This window comes from Osmia lignaria, chromosome 14 (assembly GCF_051020975.1).
Source record: "Osmia lignaria lignaria isolate PbOS001 chromosome 14, iyOsmLign1, whole genome shotgun sequence".
Classification (NCBI taxonomy): domain Eukaryota; kingdom Metazoa; phylum Arthropoda; class Insecta; order Hymenoptera; family Megachilidae; genus Osmia; species Osmia lignaria.
The window spans coordinates 8048592-8070500 of NC_135045.1; the positions used below are offsets into that span (position 1 = coordinate 8048592).

The 21909-nt window shown below is 44.8% G+C and overlaps 1 protein-coding gene across 3 annotated transcripts in view; it reads right to left on the reverse strand.

Annotated features, from left to right (window-relative positions):
* The window catches only part of LOC117605533 (homeotic protein antennapedia-like), a 109750-nt gene that overhangs the window by 80693 nt on the left and 7148 nt on the right, over positions 1 to 21909 (reverse strand). The gene's annotated exons all lie outside the window — the stretch shown is intronic.

The window sequence follows — 21909 nt, forward strand, 5'->3', positions numbered from 1 at the left end:
CAAATGGGAGCGAGTGTACATTTAACTTGACTTATAGGAGTCATTTTCGGACAGAGTCTCGAACGTAAGCGTCGCGAAGATGGCACCAGAAAGAGGTACAAGGGTATGAGGAGGCGAGGCCATACCACTTCGAGGATAGGACAGAGAATTGGAGGAGGCAACGAGAGATAGTTGAAAAAAAAAGAAAGGAAGCGGCGATGTAGGGAAACAAATCAACTCGCCTGTTGGCTCGTCTCGAGTTTTTAGTGGCGTGGCTCCAAATATTTGCTTTGCTCGTTGGAGACCGCGGTGTCTGATTCCGTCTCACCATGGATTCACACTACTGCAGTGTTACTTGTAAATGGGGCGTTTATTAGTAGGTCCTTTATGGTAATGTTGGCTTAACTCTCTGTGATCTACGACTGAAATTGAAAATTCCTCCCCCTTTGATTTAATTACATGATTTTAAATAAATAATAAGGAGAATAAACTTTCTATTAATAATAGACTTTCGGTAAGATGTTAATTAATTTTGTGACTGTCTCCTTTCTTAAATATCCATGTGAAAAATTACCTCTGTAAATCATAATGATTGCAATGATAACAATAGTGACGCGGAGGGTATAGAAATGCAAAGAACGCTTCGCACAGCATTCTCTACGTCCCTACGAATCCGCGTGCGTTTCAGCCAACAACCCACACCACTTTTCTGCCTTTAGTATCTGCTTTTAGTTCGAGTACCACCCTTCGTTCCCTATCCGTTCTGTTCGAGCCACGACTTCGCTCCAGCCACCCCTTCCGTTCGATAGCGCGGCTTTGGTCCCGCGAAGTCGCTGCCAAGAATACGCTGGAAACTCGTCCATCATGAGCATTATTACGCGATGCTACTGCCGTCGCGTCTAATACTCCTTGTGCCCTTCCATTTTCCAGCTAGCTACCACTTTTTCCACAGGCGTCGTTGTCGCAGACGAGTTTTATTCCCGACGTTTATGATCGGCCTCGCGCGATTCTTTAAGATTTGGCACCGATATCCAGTCTGTCAGTCGATCCATTTCTCCGGAAAACGAGTGACATTCGATGGATGGTTGAGCACAGTGGTTAAGGATGACATTGGTGTTGATATAAACGTCAAGAAACGAGTTTAATCGTTTCTATAGAGGAATCAAAAGCATGTCATTGGAACAAAAAGACAAATGGATTATAGCGTTGGTTTGACATGGTTCGTGGCAAGTGGGTTATTGATTGTCTACAGTGTTTATTAAAGGCACAATGCGAGATTTTTATGAATAAATAAAATATTATTTTCAGTGCAAACATGAGCGTACTTGTGTTGTCGTTGAACTATTATAGGAACTTCCATCGGAAATCTATGGAAGCTCCTGTACACGGCGAAACGAGAGATAAAAGTATCCATTGTTCGAGAAACGAACAGTAGCGCAAACATTTAAAGACCAAAGGAAAGTTAGAAATTACAACCCCCTTAAATCGTCTTGAAACCCATAAAACGTTCAAATGGAACGCGAAAGAATGTCGCCGGTAAGCGACGATGCTTTTTTCATCAAACAACTCAACGGAGGAGATGGGGGTATTTTTCGCCTTGGAATAAACTCGGTTCCACTCGAAAACTCAATCTATTTCTAATCGTGGCGAGAAGGAATGTACTTTACCAAAAGGGGGATCGCCCGACACGCCTAATTTGCGTTTATTTCTTCGAGTGGTAACCGCGAAGAACAATGGCGGTCTATCTAATGCGACTGATGGAGTGAAACTTAGCATGGAGGCGCTGACAATAAGAACAATAAGTATGGACAAGGATTATCTTGTGTTCCGAGCTTTATAATCAAAATCGATTATAAAATCAAGAAATTTCGTCTAGACGGTATACACAAGTAATGAACATTTGATAACGTTTCAAAGTGCAAGAAATTTCATATGTAAACTTGAAAACTGGATGCTTTGTTGTAACACGAGAATGGAACCACGTAGATTGGAATGCTAAATTTTGCAGGTTAAGCTCTTTATTAGTGATATCCATTATGACATTCTTTATCGAACCAACAATCGTCCAGGAAAGTTTCTTGCCCTTTTTATTTCTTTCTCCATTTCTGAATGAACGGAGAGGAATCGAACGTTCCAAAGATCGGTAAACTGTCACCGGAAAGGCTTAAAAATCGACAAGGAGGATTTTTGTACGAATCAACGGCGAAAAGAGAATAAGCACGAGGTTCCTGACGTCTGGTGATTACGTTATATATGGCAGTAACAACGTGTTCGGTGTCGGTCGAGAGTGAGTCAGCGATTTCGACTATCTGTTCTTACCAAGGGTGCTAGTATATTTATTAACGCTTGGCACCTTGACAGCTACTTCAAGTACGGACTGTCTGAATAACGTAAAGTTTGTCTTTAACAGGTCGCCTGATGAATGGGCCATTGCTGACTACCATACCGAAATAGAGTTGGCCAACAAGCACAGCCTTCTTTTCGAATCCAATCCCTTTTTCTTCTGATACTTGCTTTCCAAATGTTTTTACAGAAAGCCTTTAATGACATTTAACTGTAATTTTAGCCGTAGGTGGTTAGTCAATTGTGAGAAAAATGTGGAAGAATCTTGTCCAAATTAATTTCACTAAAAAATGACACTCAACTTCCATCACGTACCCTTTTTATATCTCCATCACCATGAAAAATTTGTCCACCAGCTGAATCGCAGGAGGGTGGCGATTCCTTGCGCAAGCTGTGCAAGTTGCTGGATGTGGCGCTTGTCCAGCATGTAGAGGACAGGTCAGCAAGAAGTTCAGGGATGCAGGTTTACCCGAAACGAGCGTCGCGTCGCGTTGCACCGGTCATTTCGTGGCGGATACACCGTCTGGTAGATGGGTGTGCACGCTGGCACATACACTAGGACCGACGGTGCACACGAAGACGCGTTTGGCCCGAGAATGGATGTGTTGGTCCCGAGCGGCGCAAAAAGGCAAGAAGGCAAGTAGCTACACGACTACGGCAGCGATCAATCAATGTTGCCGTCGGACGGTAAAACAATACGATGTTGCCTCCATAATTGACGGGAATCCATCATCCGCGTTTCGTGACTTCTCCCGCCACGATCCGTCTGCTTCAGGGCCTAACCAATGCATTTCCAGTCGGACCCTTAATCCCGAACAGAATTTCTGTCCCAAGTGATGTAAGTAAATTCGAATATATGTAGAATTTGGATGATTAAGACTTTTGTCTGACCGTACATCTAACTATCAACGTGTAATTAACCCTTGTCGTCATAGAAGAAGAGGAGCCATTCATTTAATGCTGGAATTATCTAGGACTGTTTGTTTGAAACGCATTACAAAATCTACTTTCAGCCAGTTAGGAAGGGTTAACAGTAGGTGAAAGGACGAGAGAAGGATCGGACGATAAGGGGGAAGCGTAGCGAAGGTGAAGGTACTGATTCGAAAGAGGGAGGAAGGGATCGGTAAGCCCGAAATCCTCGAGCTTAACTAATTCCCGCATGAGTTACGAGCGAGCCACGGCTAATTCCAAATAAATATTCGCCGTACAGATTATGTTAATCGCCGTGGATGCAAATTAGACGAATCAAGGGAAGACATATACTCGTCCACCTCACGAGACCGTATATTTCCGTCATTCGCAAAATGTCATCCACCTGTCCAAACAGAAACCTAAAACACTTTAACATAAGCTTTTCCAAGAATATGGTCACGATGTAACATTCGTTACACTAATTAACAATCACAAAAAGCTTGGTCCAGGGGTACCTTTGTCCCAATGCACCACGAGTAAACGTGACAGTGAATTACTGTCGGAGTCTAGCCCGCGTGAGGGTGGAGAGCGTCTAAGTGGTAAGTAACTTGGAAGTTAGGGGGTTGGAGTCGCCTCCGCAAACCCGATACACGCGCAGATTGCACGCGTGTTGAGGGGACCAAGCGTTGTTTACCGTGCTAGAGGCCGGCTTGTACGTACACGTAATGCGGCGTAGCCACCTTTAGCCGGAGTTTACCTTGTTGGTAAACTCTAGTAGGTACCTACGCCGGAAATTCTGCTCTAATGCAGAGTAATGTTGATTTATGCCCGAGTTGGTCTCATTCTATCCACCCACCGGCCTCACCCCTTCAGCCACCACGCCTCCTCCGGTTACCTACTGCCGCCGCCATATTTCACTGTGCTCATCAACCGAACAAATATTACGTTTTTCCATTAAACACGTTCAAGTACTGATCAGATATGTCTAAGATACCTTATCAGACTTTGGATAACCTCCACCATTAATGAAAGAACAAGGTATTCTTCATTAAATGTTGGGAAAAAGATATCATGAAGTGCAAACTAGAACTACGAAAAGTGAGATTCAGCAAGTATACGGAGAGTACGATATCACGAGCGGTCGTTTTCGAGGCACGAGTAACAGCGGACTAAGGTTCATACATATTTGCAATGTGTGGCCAAGATGGACGATATGCAATTGTATGCACGAAGGCATACGCGAACGATATCGCGAAGAGGATGAGGATAGATGTGCATACACAACGCGTGGGTAAATGCTTTATTGCAGGTCCGTGAATATCCTTGCGCGACCGTAGGAGCCGTGTCTATTGCTTGCAAGTATCCGTACACGCGACATGCCGCGCGTACACTCACGCCGAAACGCGCCACGACCGTAAATAAACGTGTACGCGAGGTGTGGAATTCAGGGTGTATTCAGGGCATCGGCTAGCGAGAAATCGAACGCCTTCGTTCAATGGGTATTGAGAAGAATCAAGGTGGGAAAACATAATAAACGGGTTTGCCCTACTAGTACTACTATACTACTTATTCTCCCAATGTAACCTGATACTTTTAGTATTCAATCAACAGAACTCAAGTTTTTCTGAAGCTGCCAACTTGCTAGGAGAAAGATAAACACAGAATATTCTATGATTGATCAGGATATTTACGACTGATTCTACAGCACTACGAATGAAAATTTACGAATAATTCTAGTTCGATCGGCGCATAAACACACGTAACGCACGCGTACCGCGAGCACAATACGCGAGAGAGGATCTCGAGAGAGGCTAGCGATACAAATGCATCAGTTTCACGGCTCGTCGGACAAGACAACGAGATTCATGCCCTCCTCATGCATGAATCAACAACCTTTTCCATATTTACATAACAACGCTTGATTCCCCATGTGCACCGTGTAGCCGGGTGGGAGGCGGTTGACAGATTGAGAGTATGGATAGGCTTTATTCTCTGGAGCGGTTGTCCTTCGGAAACGACGAAACAGAGAAGAGGAGAATGGGGCGACGATGGAGAGAAGGTACCGGTCATGCTTCAAAGAGAAACAACGAACGGGAATGAAGAGATGGAACGAAGGGAAAGGAGGATGTTTCTGCTTCGTGATCCGAATGAAGAACCTGTAACCAATATGAGGATCGAACGTGAAACCTGATCAAATCCTCTACTCGCACTAGTTTTGATCGATCTTGATAATTTGAGGTGGCTGTTGAAAATTTGTTTAAAATCATCAATCAATTTTGAGTCATAAAAATCGGAAGTATCTCACTTTTAGCCACCCTTTTATCTCGATTAACGTGGCAAAATTGACCATGGTAGAGGAGCAAAAGTTAGCAGGCGCGAACGAGGAGAAACGTTAGTTGATTCGTTCCTCTGCCTCCGGTCACGAACAGAGGAAAGCGCAGACCACCTTTGAGGCTCGGTTCGGGTAGAAAGTTTCGCGCTGACACGCGAATAGTACACACTAGGCTTGGCTGTCACAGGCCGACAGGGCAAACGTTACGTATGCACGTCGGCCAAAGGAAGCACTGCTTCATGCAACGTGCTACGTTGCAGAGGCGTGGCGATGAGTTACGTCCTCGCGAAACCCTTCCCTCAGGAGCCTTTGCCTTCTCTGCGACTGTTAGCCACGGTCCAACCGGGAAGAATTCGGGAACCCCGGGGACCATTCGTCACCTCTATTGAACGTGTGTGCAAAATCTGGTAAACGTACACCCGACGTGGAATGACTTACAAGGAAACCATTCGAGGTATCCATATAATAATTCCTTTAAATTAACTAGAAGACATGTAGTTAACAGTGAAATAGGAAAGCCCATGAATTTTGTATTCGTTTCTCTTATTCGGGACGACATTGGTACAGTAAACAGCTGATAGGAATCGACAATCTTATTCCACATCGATCTTGTCGAAGTAGCTGGGGCAAACCCGTAGATTTATCTTTATCTCGAAACATTGCTTCCCAAATTTCGAACTCTCCTCGTCTTTTTCAATCTTATCTACCGTCCTACTTTTCATCCATTTCTATTCCACTGATATATATTTCTTGCTTCTTATCATTCTAATATACTGCAGTAAAGCCTGCCCATACGTTAGCACTGGAATTGTGTACAATTATCGTTGGATAGCATTAATATGGGCTGATAATGCAACTCATTAATTGAAAAGAGAAATGTAAGAAACGTTTCATTATATATCAATAGCAAGAAGGTAAGAACGCAAGCTCGACGAGGCGTATATCGCAGAAGTATCGCGAGAGATCGGTGGCTGGTCGAAGGACGAGGAGGATGAAGTAATCCTCGTTATGGAACCGGTATGCGTGTGCTCGCAGCTCCACATGCGCGAGATCCTCCACATGAATGCTTCGCTGCGTAATTTCTAAATACGTTGTTCCATAAATGGGGAAAGGAACGACAGGCGTATGCCGCGATATTATCGTACTGTTCCAATTAAGCTAGATTAATTGAGAATCTATACAAGCCATTGATCAACATCATCTAACGTTTCCTGTACCGAAACAATTCAACCATCTCAATGAACGAAATTCTTCGACAATCCAAATGAAGATGAAGAAAGAAACTGATATCCTGATGATTTTATAGTCAATGATCCCAAGTTACACAATGTAAGTGTAAAGTGAACGCATAATTAATTATGTTAATTAGAAGAGCAAATGTGACAAAGTGTGAATCCGTCTCTTTATAAGTAAGAATATAGTAAATGACATGCTAATTAAATCAGATTCTGTTAATTGTATGGATTATGATAATAAAAGATTTGCTAAGCGAATAATAGGTAATTATTTCGGCGATGAAAGATTAGGATAGTACGATAGTACGAAGACTAGGAAAGAAGTACGATAGTAAAATTAGTTACCTAGGTTAACCTAGTTATGGCAATGCGAATGCGCATTCAAGAAATGCTCGTTCTTCTTCCTTTTATCAATTACTTGAGTGAATTTAATTTATAGCTGTCCACTGGTGGCCATCAAAGCAGTCAAGGATGTTAAATTCGTGAGAGAAATCGCGCGTTCTTCGAGTCGAGCTCAACGACCCGCCGAGCGTTTGTTGGTACAGGTTGACGGTGATATTTTATCAGCCGCGCGGCCGGCCAATATTCGTCTTCGCGTATCCTCAAGACGGCGTTGATATATCGTGTCTTTTCGTAGCGCGAATTCGAGACTTCGTGCGAGTAACCGAGCATCCGGCGAGTATCCGGCCGACTACGGAAGACGCTTGTGCCGCTACCGCGAACACGGAGCTAACTCATAAATAGCCTGCCATATTTCCTGCTATGAGCGGGGGCGAAAAAATATGACAATCTTCCCACGCGACAAGGAGCGCGATTTAATAAAGGATAATTATAACCGGACTCAAAACGGCGTGAAAATTTTCCCTGAATAAGGAGAGATCGATGCGTGATAAGAAGCGGAAGTACGGTATTGTCTCTCTAAGTGGAACGAAATGAATCAATGAACATTTGGGCAGACATTAGAAGAGTTCTCCTTGTTAGAAAATAAACTAGCTCATAATTTAACCAATTACCCTAACATGCAAGGAAATAAACACCATCGAAGCTGATACGCCGGCATCGTATTCCGATAAACTATAACGACCAAAGTTGCCGCTTGTAAAAGCACGATACCGTTACTCGGAGTGGCTCGGCTAGCGCTGGATCTGCGTGAAAAAATCACTCGCGGATGGAACGCTCGTATCCGGGATGCGGTGTGTGCTGCCTTATCAGTCGGCGGCTTTAGCTGCGTGAGATTCTCGCGAATGTGAAAAACGGCTCTCTAAGGCCGGTGTAAACGTTCCCCCAAAGGTAGCCTGGCATCGCTAAGCCTCGCGCTCACGCTCAGACTCGTATTCTTCGGCGTGCATGGAAGGGAAGGCGTGACAAGACTGCAAAGTAAAAGGAACCAGGCATAGAGTCACCCGCGCAAGAGGGTGACATGCTGCCGAGCCGGTTACGGGCCGACTCTGCTCACAGTTTCAACCGATCGTTCAGGCAGGTGAACATAACCTAACTGCTAACAGAAACCCGCCGCGGACCGTTTTGTGGTCGCGCGAGCGCACGCATACACTCGTTCAATTCTATCCGAAGGGATTCGCGATGCGTGTGTATTGTACACACGTGTGCCACACGCTCGCGAATAATCTCCGTTGCTGATACACCGCTGGTTCCGCGCGGGATGCGGTTAATATTCGTCCCTCGCTCGCTCCGCGGACAGGTGGACGCGTTTCGAATGTACCTCGCCTCATGGACGAGTTGTGCTACACACGCTAGCCTTGATTCCCTTTGCTCTGCTTATTGGACACACGTTGTTGGAAGAATGGTCTAGGAAAAAGGAGATGTAACCGGTCCGGTATACACTTGGACTGGGTGTTAGCGAGAATGATAACACACTGCTAGTTAAGGCAGGTGGATGCGGAGGTGTCTTCCAGATTGGTCAGGTTGTATGATGATGAAGAGAGGAAGATTTGTATGCTTGTTGGAGATCATATTAGAAAATATTCCTTAGCAGAATCTTAAGACAAGTATACTGACATCAGCCAAAAGAAACAACAGCGAATTCTATAAGAATTCACGGAAAAAATCACGGGCTACCGATCGGCCAGTTCCTCCTCCCTCGGCAAATGTGCTGAAGCAACTTGACGCCTGTCGCAAATTAAAACGCACCATGAATCATGAAAACAGTGTTTAATTTCCGGGTGGACGCGGCACGCGCGACATCATCTTACCGGAGATTGGAATCGACGCGATGGCGCTCATGTCGCGAACTTTCTCGCTCGTTTCTTTCCCCGATGGAAATCCGCATGGACGAACGACGTCGTGGATCTTCGCGTAAGTAATGCAGCAGCCACGACCGACGTTCCACTCTCGCGACCTAGAAAATCCCTTTAGCTGGAACAAGCGGCGAAGACTTTCGTCATCCATTCTGATTTATGCCGCCTGGATTCTCACATGATCCCCGTGTCCCGATTGGCTATGGAACGGCCGCGATAGGCCAATGTGTCGGCAGATTACCGCGCGCGCCTCGTCGAGAATAACCGATACGCGAGAATTTAACCGTCGCGTGTCGCGTCCCGGATACTCGTGCGACCGCGTTAAATCACGGAGAAAAAAATCGAATGCAACCCAAGCCATTACGCGAGAGCCGGAGCCAGCTCGATGACGAGTAAGCTCGTCCCATGTTTTCCTTCTTCGACGAGCGAATGTTAAGCATATGGTTAAAACCGTCGATGGAATACGAATATTCTCGACGAATTAGATGCAACGAGATGTGCGTAACTGCGATTAGCAGCGTTCGCACGCGCCACGAACGTTTAACCCTTTCACTGTGGCGTTCTGTGCATGATAATTTGCGAATCGATCGCAATTAGGAAAAATCTGCATTCTATCTACGAGAGTCAAATACCTTCCACGACTGATAGTTGATTCCCAAGGACGTACATGTACCTATGTCGTTAGCAGTGAAGGGATCAATTAGTTTGGATGGAATTTGGACCAGGTAATTGAGCCAAGTGATTGAGAGTTTCTCAAGAAGATTTTTCAGATTAGCTACGTTCTGACCACGTTGTTATCGCGTAACGAGGACACCGATGATCAAGATGCAGGGAACGGTGTCCTGTTCATAGCTGACCTTCTTCCAACTGGTTGTTGGCCAAACAGTAAAACGTCTTGCTCGTAATTATTCAACCTGATGGACTTCGTTCACTTTTGTCGACCAGCCAGTAGGGTCGAGAGGGAAAATTAAAGGGACGTGAACGCGTGCGAGTAAATGAATATTAAAGTTAGCTCGAAGTCACGGTAAACGATAATGCAAGAACGAACCGTAATGAATTACAGGAACGGCAGACAGAACGCGGGGTACTATGGCCCACGAAGCGTAAAAATCGCACGCATCTTAAAACACCGGTATAATTGAATTAAACGGATAATAATTCATTTTACGCAGCGAGCAATGCATCGTAGTGCGTCTGCCTTAAGCGTAACGGTTGATGTTTAATTAATTCTTCGTGTAGTAGCTCAATTTATCGATATATTTTACGATATTATCAACCTATTTGGCTCAATCAGCCTGTGGTTTCGATTAAACATCATCCTCGTGGAAGAATTTCGGGACCACACTCTGACATCGCAGGGGGGAAAACAATTTCGCAAGCGGAACTCTCGAACAGAGTAGCGAGAGAGTAGAAAGGTAGGTTATATAGGGAGCAGGTTCTCACGCGAGGCGAAACAGACAAACGGAGAGGGGAAGATGGCGGCCGCCAAAGTCGCGAACCGGTTGATCTGTCTCTCTAGATTCTCCTAAGCTCGCACGTAGGGATGGGATCAAGTTCAATGTGTACTCGCAAATCTAAGTCAGTTCCGAAACTCAGCTTTCAGTTCACAAGATTCGAATTATTATTACTTTATGTACTGTTTGCGAAGTAATCAATTTGAAGGAGTTAATATTGAACCTAACCTCTTGTGATCTTCCCAATAAACAGAGTTTCTCTTTTAATTCTGCGGCCATTGCTAAAAATCTTACCATTTTTTTTGAAGCACATTCAACATAAAGAGGATTCATATTACTTATTATATCTACTCGCACGGCGCTCCAGTATCTGCAAGCCTAACTTACGGTACCGAGCCTCACTGATCACGCTTCACCAGCCCACGTTGCTATGGTTTTCCCTTTACAGACCGTGACATTGAATAGCAAAGAGATTGGCAACGTTATTTCCTAAACAACGTAGACAACCATGTTTTTTCGAACGGTTTTACCAAGCTACCCATTCGGGGAATTCCCCTCAATCTTCTGTCTCTCAGCCGGCGCTCTACTTGGAAAGCGGTCTTTATCGTTCCATCACAAGGTGGATACCACGTGCGCCAGAATGCTCCTTTAGATTTTAGCGGATTCTCGATTAACATGAACATAGTTGGTCCACCAGTCCAGTTGCTAAGGGGTTCTTAATCCAGAATCTAACCCTACTGATGTGCACCCACGCGGTAGCCAAAGCTGGCCGCAAAAGCCCGACGCTTTGAGCGTCGTAAGAACGAAAGTGCACGGGATGTAAGCACTGGACTAGAGAGGATGAGAGTCCAATAGAAACGAGAGAAAACAGAAAGAAGGAGAGATCAGTCTGTAAGCTCTCGGGATACTTACGGCGCGGCAGCAGTGGTCCCATTGTGCCGCAACGATACAAGTCCCCTCTACGTTTTCCGGCAAACTCTCCACCGTTCCCCGTTAGAGTCCCGGCGAGCTGACACACTGCTGCTCACACGTATACAGATGCGGCGAGCAGCGCCATCGGGAAACCACCGTCCATCGAGGGAGCCACGAGTTAGAGAAGAAGTACGAAAACAAAGGCGAGAGGATCCGGGCCGAGTAGCGCGCGAAATCGGATGATAACGCATCGGCGTTAGACAAACGCCGGAGACCGTCTATGGTGATCGAGACAGCCGAGGCCGAGAGCCTTGTAGAGCGGCCATAATGCACTGCAGCGGCACAGAAAGGAATAGGTCAGCACAAGGCTTCAACCGGTGACCACTCCCCCTTGGTACCCCTCGCTCATCCACCGACCGATCACGCTCACTTTACACCTACACTCAGCTGCCTATCCCCACCTTTTCACTCCTTTCCTTCACCTGCGCCACCGGTTCGGCCCTTTTTTCGCCTATCATGAAACACGCACTTGGTTTTGTGATTATCAGTTACTTTAAAATCGAATTGTGAGAGAGATGTCCCATCCAAGTGATATGCGGACGGAATAGTCGAACGCAAAAGAGGACGTTTATGAAAGATTCAAACTTCAAACAGAACAACAGATCGTCGGTATACCTAACAGTACGTACATCCACCTAGTGCAGAAGAACGGTTCAACGTTTCTCGATCACAAGATCCCGTTGTCGCACAAAGTGAGTAATTCCTGATTAGTTCAGAATTCTCACTCCGATACATATATACCTCTTTACAATAATTACTCCGCTACCCGGTTACGTAGCAGTCACGGAGTGACCATGATAAAAGGAGAAACTCGTTCGAGGACCACGCATGCGATAGAGCCGTTAACGATAAATCGAAATGCGCGGACTGGTGAAGGTGGAGGAGACTCCTCGGTGGTTCGGTACCTACGGGGGCTACACCTACACTCGCATGAATATACATGTGCGTAGTACACATATCGATATCTGTTTGCCGGACCAAGCCTGAAGAAGAATCTTCTTCTTCTTCTTCTTCTTCTCCTTCGCATCGCGTCATTCGGCCTTTATACGTGTATCCTACCCCCGTTTCACTCTCTCGTAGCCAGCTTAATTAAGCGTTTAAGAGATGAAACTGGTTCTCTTCTCTCCGTGATGCTCTTGCTTCTCGTTGTTCTTTCGCCGCACGCATATGCTTACAACACAGCTGTTCGCCTTCCTTCAGCCGCGTCCGACTTTTGAGCAGCGCCGATTGTCTTCGAAAATTAATTAAACGTTTCCACGTCTAGCCGTCCAACAATGGCTCTCTCCTTCTTTTCGAAAGAATTTCAAGCGTCCCGGTGAATCAGGTTGACCAATGAACGTCAAAGTCACCTTCCTTTTCGAGGACTATCTTCGTTTCTTCTTCTTCGATCGCTGTGTACTGCTGTTACTGCTGCACTTGCCCTCCTGACGTGAAAGTGATTTATATCGAGATTATGCGACAAAACGATCGCGATAGTCTATTTGCCTGTTTGCTCGGCTCACGTCGGCCGGTACGGATATCAAGGGAATACCGTGATATCCGTTTCCAGCGAAACGCGTCGAATCAAAACACGTAACGGCATTCGAGAGCTGGTCGGTCGGTTCTATATGCCTCCTCCTTCTCTCTTTTGCGAAGTATTCCCGTTGTTAAAGCACGGTTTACCGTAAATTCTGCAGATTTTATCAGGTCACGTCCAGCAGCACAGCTCGCGAAGGAATGTCGTTTTGTAACGCAACTATTGATACGTTTGAGCTAAGCGCGGCTGCTATCTGGCCTCAAAGGACAATCGGAATGTCTTGTTTTGCTGAGATACTTGTCAGAAATCGAATCATTTTTTCACGCGTCCAGTTCGTTATCGAAACTTTGAAAATTGAACATGTAATCTACCTGTTAATCGTGTGCAAGTCATTGCTGATCGTACACTGGCAAGCATATTTTTTTGCATTTCTTAAATACGTTCAGCTATCTCGCAAGCTGCGAAAGATTTGAGAGGTTTCACGACACGGCGCACACCGCAGCGCCTACTTGTAACCAAGCTTTTTTATATCCCCTTACTATTTGAATACGGCGTTGCTAGGTACTCTTCGTAACGCCGTAAGCGTACGTTGCTACTTATTCCAGTAAGGACGTTCTAACCTCTCGTTTTATTCATTTACGAACCTTATTTCTTGGTACAGAGCCAGTGTACTGAGTATGCACCTGATCATTTTCATAAACACAGCACTTATCTCAGTGAACGAGTGGCAATTTTCAGATTTCGAAAATTAAGTGTAATGGAGCCTATTATCCAATTGTGACGTTGCTTAGTGATTGGCTGATCAAGGGTTAAAAGTGACACGAAAGTCCAGTTAGCACTGCAGCTATCTAAATCCCTAAACACTCAAAACAATGTAGAATTGCAACGAGGAACATTTTCACACAGAACTGGGTAGGCAAAGCATCCTGTATATGCATAGAATATAATACACAGAACGAGGATACCATAATTAGAACCGGGTTAAGCGAATGCTAACCGCTATCCTCCTTATCGGAGGCTCCCTCATCGGATAAGCTGTTCCAGGGGATTCCCATAAACAGTAACACCTGCCAAGCGCATAGGAAACGTACCGGTGTGCACATCGTACATGCAACTGCAACCGCGCGCGAGCAACTAAACACTCCTTTAATTCTTATAAGTTAATTCCGTCGCTTCTTTGATGACGTTTTTCTCCTCGACCATGGTGCGTGTAATTTATTTGCTCCTAATGATGAAAAATGTTCCTTCTTCAATGATTAAACGAGAGTATGTAAGAAGCTACAGTTTAATCATCATTACTGATTTCTATGACTCAATGAGCAAGTGCGAAGCAATAAATTGTTCTTGCTATGATTTTCAAAACTCAGAGTCCACAAACAGTCCCAACGTATCAATTCTTTATCATTGCAAATCATAAATGTATTCAATCTAAAGTTTCAGCTCAATTTCTCAAAATTGATTGAATACATTAAAAAAACACTGAATGAAAAGAGAGGAAGAGACACAATAATTGGTTCCATTGTCTCGCGCATTCCAATCTTCCGCTCGACTATTTCACGATTCATAACACGTCCGGCTGGAATCGTGAGTAATAATTAACGAGATCGTCCAATCAAGCCCGAAAACAGTGGAGAAAAAACTCGTAGCGCGTACATTTTCCATGAAACGTCCTTGCAAGCGGACGAACAGTGTTGGAAGTGGCGATGTTTATCGAGTAGTCTGTGGACGAACGAAGCGTCGAATAATTATTCGAGCGAATCGAGGCACAGGTGTTTCAGGCTTCTCATGTTAATCAGATGCCATGGGTATATCTTGTCCCAGTGCTCGACGAAAGCCAAGAAGAACGTATGCAAAACACACATTTCCACGATGCCAACTTGCGAGAGCGAGTTGTTCGAACTAGCCAGGAGAAAAATTTACAATCCAAGCCACGCGCATCTTTTCCATTCGCGTTCTTGCTGATCCGTCTACGTGGACGCTATCAATGGAACAATTATAATTAGACGCGAGCAATTCCGTTGTGCAATCGGACTTTTAAAACAACCGACGATCGGAGCAACCTCGAGCAAGAACAACACCTCACCCTGATATCTTGCACCAGCGCACCTTATACAGCTCGCTAACGAACCGCTAATTATTAATGTCTAACAAATTGTTTTGTTTACATCTTTGCAATTTATCGGCTACCTGAAGGCACGCGAGCCACGCTTTAATTGCACCGGTTTTGATCGTTCGAGATCTTATCAACGGATGCTATGCTCACTCGACTGATATTTCGGAATTTCAAGCGTTGCTTCTGCAAAGGGCATACAAACGCACTAGATTTTATTAATCGTCGTAACTGTACATATGCGATTCTTCCTTTCGTCGGTTATGCTCTGCTTGCCGTCGTATCAATTCGCGCCATCATTCATAATCATATGAATTTCCAGAGAATGTGCAGAAACCAACGTTAGAATTGCGTCACATTTTTTAATCAAATCTGTCTTATTTATACCCACAGGATATACTGGCAAAGTTTAACCAGGAACCAGAATCCTGTATTTAAAAAAAAAGAAGAGCTTTGAACAAAAAAGGACGAAGAGACAGAAGGATAGAGCGTGAAGCAAGTCGTACGGTGAGGCGGGCTATTAAGAATCTTTCGTGTAGTTAAGAATCGTCGGCGACACCTTGAGTATATTCCTCAGTGTACGGATGTAATCTCTGTGTGCCATCGCGACAAGGCAGCTTAAACTAGGCACCGTGTAGCCGATGTCCGGTGCCTCGCGTACGGTGTTCGTTCCCTCTCTCGTTCTCCCCTTTTCGTTTCGCTCGCCTATAAGGGAGTGACATCATCAGCCACCTATGTCCACCTCGCGCCCATCCGGCAGTCCGGGCACGTACTTTCGGACAAAACGAGCATTAAAACAAAAATATTGTCCGTCCGGAGTTGAACTTATAAATCAACGACGCCCAACAACGGAATCGTCGGTTCTTCGTTGTTGCCCGTCCATTATCGTTCCGTCGTTCTTCTGGCCCGTCTCCTCTCGACCGACGGACTTTTCATATATATCCCAGCCTTCTCTCGTCTCCTCCTCCATTTAACGTTGAATTTATAAATAATGGCTAACGAACGAGCGAGCCGATCGTTGTCATAATTCAACTTACAAATGAGCCAGAGGTTTCTTCGTGTGTCTTATCCGTTCCAAAGTGGAATTCATTAATCGATCACAGCCTCGCGATATGCTCTCCTCTTAGGGGTTTTCGCGGGCTCTGCCTTTTGGTCCTCCTTTGTCCGTTTCGTTTTACTCTTCTTGTCGTAGTCGTATTCTTCACTGGCCACCAGGACTCCGTAAATCATCGACGCGAGACGCACTTAATCGTTTTAGCGTAAACGTCGTCCGTTTCGATGGCTCAACGTAATTTATGATTTACGGCGAACTGGGGCGCTCGAACGCTCCGTGTATTTCAAGCTTTCCCGACTAATCCTCGGGGACAGATCGTGCGCTGAATTATCAGTTTCGTCCGACGGTTCGTCAGATTCGAGAGATAGGGTTGCTTCTTTTCAACGCTAGTTTGCATCGATCTAGACGATTACTCTCGAGATGACTCTCGAGATTTTTGTTACATCCGAGAAGCGACGATACGTATATAGAATTGAATTATTGACTTTTTTATTGTAGCTTCTGTCGGTCTAAGCGGTTCAAGAAGACCCAAGACGTTTGAGAGACAATACATGAGGTTCGTACCTTTCAACGGTAATTCCCGGTAATCCAGTCGGCACGGAAAGATACTGAACACGTTGGAATTCGTACATTCGCAAAAGTCAAAATCGTGACCGTTTAAGAAACGCGAGCGTCCTGGGAACAAGCTGGCAGCCAGCTTCTGGAAACGATGAAACCAATGACCTTCAGGCGCGAAAAAGGTTCAACCGTTGTACCGTTACATCTCCGTACAACTGGCTAGTTTTAGACATTCTGACTTGTTTCTTTCTCTATTTTTTTTTCTTTTTATGGACGGTCGAATTTATGGGTACAACCGTGGTTAAGGTCGTTTTCAAGCATTAACTTCTCAGGTAGAGAACAAGGTGTACAGGTGACGCAATTGCGCTTGACCTTGCTCTAAAAACATTTTCACACCCTCGGTCAACCCCCGCTGGTTTATCCTTGTGACCCACCCCACCCTCACTATCTCGACCGAGCGCTTTTGCTCGGCTGCAAAGGAATCCATTGTACTTTCAAACGAAGCGATTTAAATATTTTTTGCTATGGTTAAGGTCACTCTTAGGCGACACGGTTTTAGGTTGATCCGTGAAGAATGCACCGTTGCGATTTCAAAGTGGAACGAAACATTGGCTGGGAATGTTTTCACTGTAAAAAATCACCAGGCTGTAACCCTCGTTTTTACCAATGCCGGCTACGAATTGCAAAGCTTCGAACACGTAGGTTTTATGAGTGAATTTGTGGCTTCTGATTCAAAATTTATCCATGTGATTCGTTGTGAAACGTCATTCTCAAAACTTTCAGCGTCATTTCACGGACACCTACGATGACCCGTGCCACTAAAACGGTTGTAAAGCGCCGCGAACGGAAGGAATAATTCCACGGTAATTGCAACGGCGATTCGACGAGATTTCGCGGGAACGGAACAGGAGGTGTTCAATATATTAGCGATTTCGCGCGAACGCAATGGAGGAGCCGATCGAATGAATTAATTTGCAACGGAGATCAGCAACAATTTGCTCGTACCAGGGAAAAATATCGTAGAATACCGGTTCGGCCGAGGAGTTGAAAACTGCTTCGAAAATTAATAGTCGCCCATTAATTCGAAATACCTACTCCACTGCGTGATACATTCGCAGTTGAACAACCCGATCATTAATTTACTTACTTTATGCAACGGTCTGGCAAGCTCGACGGGCATATTTCTTACGCGAAATTATATCAACTCGACCGGCCGACCGGCCTGCCCCGAGAGAGCCTGGAAACAGCTTGTCGCCCAAGTATTTTCGCGTTGCATTCATCGGCGCCACCGCCAAAATATTCGAAAGCGTATTTAGCAAGTATAATAAATTCGTGGTATCGTCGACGCGACAGAAGAGCATGGTCACCCGCCTCCGTGTAGCAATTTTCTGTTTTTTCGTAGACAAGGAACATAACCAAACTCTGGTGGCGGCGATGAATCGCGCGTGAAACGGTCCGACGGACAGTAATATGGTCATACGATATTCTTTTTCACAAATTTTCAAGGAACTTGATTAATCTTATATTTCGAATTACGTTGATACTTGTTTAATATCTTAACTGACATGTCACCCATATTCAAGTTAAGTTATGTTACATCAGTAAATTGTTGTTAGATCAGAATTTTACCGGTCTTAGTATGGTAGCTGAAGTGTTAGCATCGAAGCTGTCAGATGAGGCATCAAATACTTATATTTTTTATCTCATACGTATAATTTCTGCATACTAAATGTGACACTCAAGGAAATAGTTACCGCTATATTTTTGCCGACGGCAGCCATAGCTCGTCAGCAAAACTGATGCACTCATTCAAGAGAATGAATTCTCTCATAGGTAGAATTATTTTTGGAGAAAATGTTATTACAAGTCTCCATAATTTAAAAATTTTGTTTTACAAATTTATAATTTTTTTTTGTTTCATCTCTAGTGAAAAAATAAACTTTCCAATTTACGTTTTACTTTCCATCACAGCACTCTACAACTTTTAACTTCACTATCATGTAAAATTTATCAACTAGTAAATTATTAATCAACAATTTAAAAAGAAAATTAAATTCCAAATTAGTTTAATGGATTCGCGCCCAATTTGTAAGTAAATGCAGTTTATAGCGGGAAATTCAATTGATCGGTGGTGATTATAAAGTTTACACCTTGGTTCGATAATTAAGAGCATGTGGAAGAGGCGCCATTTGGTGGTGTGCAAAGTGATATAGCATATATCCGAGTTTGAATAATCGAATTCAATAGAAATACGCGATTCCTCTGCGCCCGACTGGAAGATTGGACGAATTTATGCGAGCAATGCGCGGCCGACTCTCCCCCGTCCATTTAAAAATACTATCTAGCCGGCCATTTGTCAGGCTTAACTGTGTCTTGAAACCGTTACTTTTTATTGAATAACGTATAACACCTGCGAAAACACTTAATTCACGTTCAGCGATATATATCGTGGCTAGGGTATTAAATTCGCGGAAATTTAGGAAGATAGGACCGCAAGCGGAAAGCAAAAAGTCTGCAGTAACGCGTAGCTGGAATGATCGCGCTTAAAATGACCAAAAAAACAACCAACGCCCGTCCGTTTGTCGCGTTTTAGCGAACAAGAAGAACGAGAATCGAGACTCGCCAATGAAAATCAACGTACAGTGGCTCTAGTATTTATTCTCGCAACACGAACGCCTGTTTATGTAAAAGAATGATAATTACCATTTTAAAACAGTTAATTATTGAAGTTAAATCTAACAGATAAAATTCATATAGATTATCCAAGTTGACTACAAATAGCACTGGTACACATGCGACATTTGCACTTCGGGAACCTCGAAAATGGTAAGTTCGAGGGGGATGAAAGATGACTTTCGCCGACCTACCCACGGAATTTCTGCTACTTCGAGTACTCGCGCGTAATATCTCGGTTGAAGTTGATTCAAGAGGTCGCCAAGCTTTCCATCATTCCACGCCTGGTTTGTTAAGTTTTGGACATTGCTTATCTCGCGACCGCGACCACTCCAGGGGGTACCACCTGGAACAGCAGAGAAAAGGAAGAGACGCGCACGTGCGTGCGTTTATATACGAACAGAAGGGGACTGGTTGAAACGTAAATGAAAGCTGAAGCGTGAAACAAGGGTAGGAGGATGGTTGGATGTTCGAAAATGGAGGAAACCGAGTTGAGTCGGTAAGGTGTTGTAGAGTCGAGAGGCAGCAGGGTTGGAAAAGCCTAGGACGGGGAGGCACAAGAGGTATCGGGTGACGTCGCGACGCCTCGAGCTCTCCGAGCAAGTTCTCGAAAGTGTCGGCTAAACTGATATGAGAAATGGCCGTTTCGTGCTGGCCGTAGGGGATGAAGGAACCTGGCTGTATCTATATATGAGCGTTAGGAAACGTTCAGCCACCTCGTGCGTTTCCAACATCCCCTCAATGTTCGATACGATATTCGCGACAATACAGGCCCAACGACTCGGTTACCGTCTTACGCCTTCGTGAACGCACCGAATTTATCGTGAGATTCGATCGTGGAACGTATATAATATCGTCCAAAGTACTTGAGAACGAAGGGTTCGAAAGAATGCTAGATAAATGATGAATGCGGTTACGTGTCGTTTGGTATTATGGAATTTGTCAAACGAAGATGATACAAATAATTTTCGCCCCAATATTAAATATCCCATTTTCCAAAAACGGAGCAACATTGAGCCTTTTTCCTTTGTACCCTTCAATGTTGTCCGCGACGTTCAGTCAGTTTAGACGACGACAGCACCGTATTTTACGGGGGAGAACCGTCGAATCGCACCGTTGGGACACAGCCCCATCTAGGGAGGGGAAAAAGTATCGCGTCGTCGCTTTGACAAACTAATTATGCCCGGGTGCCATGAGGGGGGCCAGCGAGCGTTGCAATCGCCTAGCACGCTTGCAACTGGGCGTATGTATTTTAACAGGGTCGGTGAATTAATTCGGAACTGTAGTTTAATCCAGTTCCAAGTACTGGCGTAGTTGCTATTTCTACGGGATGAAACAACGCGACACGATTATTCCATGAATAAACGTGAAAGTCGAAAGAGGACTGGAGAATACTCACGGCAACGTGAAATATTAGTGGTCAACCGAGGGCATTTGATTACAGATGAAATTTCAGGATAAGGCTGTTGAACGAAGCTTAGAAGAACAGTTACGACCCAACAATTCCTGCCATTCCTCGCCTCCCTCGCCCTTAAGACGGGCTGAAGGGGTTTCCAAGAGTTCGAGCAGGAAGAAGAAAGTCCAAAAAGGGATGGTTGGAGGGAAAGGGGGGCAAAGGAACGCTTATCACTGGCTGCAGCCGCACCGACCGTCGGATCCTTATTTATGGTCCCCGTCAGGCGTCGGTGCGGTACACACTACCTATTTTACCCCCAGGCCTCGCGATACCAAACTCACTTTATTTTCGGCCAGGTTCTTTCCGTTTTTCCCGGGATAAATCAGAGGTTGCCCGTAAAACTTGATTGATTTGAGGGGAACCATATCGCGTCGACAGATAAAAACCCTAAGATACACCATAACCTAATTCTTTGGGTTACAAGTCAAGAAGACTCACGATTTCGAAGAACCAGACACGCCAAGTGTTAGGATTAAGGAGAAGAGAGATGAAATTAAATACAATTAGGGATTAATCGCAGCCAAGACAAGTGGAGCAGTTATTAACTTAAACTCGGTGATTATTTAGCATTTGGCACGAGTTCGCGGATTCCTTGGCGGACAACAGACGTCTAGTAATATTTATCGCGGGATGTTATTATGCCTCGGTGAGATACAAGCGTATCACTTCCAAGTGGTTATAGTTCTTCATTAACGCCGGCCGTAAAACACCGGTTTGACAGAACGAGATACAAGGAAAATTGATGCACGCTACCCCGACCGAGATTAATACCGTAATTGATATCTATACGCTTACGTGCAACCGTATACGCGCCGGGGAAAAAGAAATATCGTTGCGTTTATCGAAAATCACAGAGACTGCCACTTCATGGCGTACGTTCACGCGAAACCACGTGCACGTATTTATTCTTTCTTGCCGGGCCTCGTGTGCCGGAGCAAAAGACCATACACGTACCTACGCACAAGAAAACGCATCGCGGCGCGTATTATCCAGTTTTTAAGTGCGTTGATTATTTCCTTCAAGCACTGTTTTACCAAATTGGTAAACGCAAACGAATTTG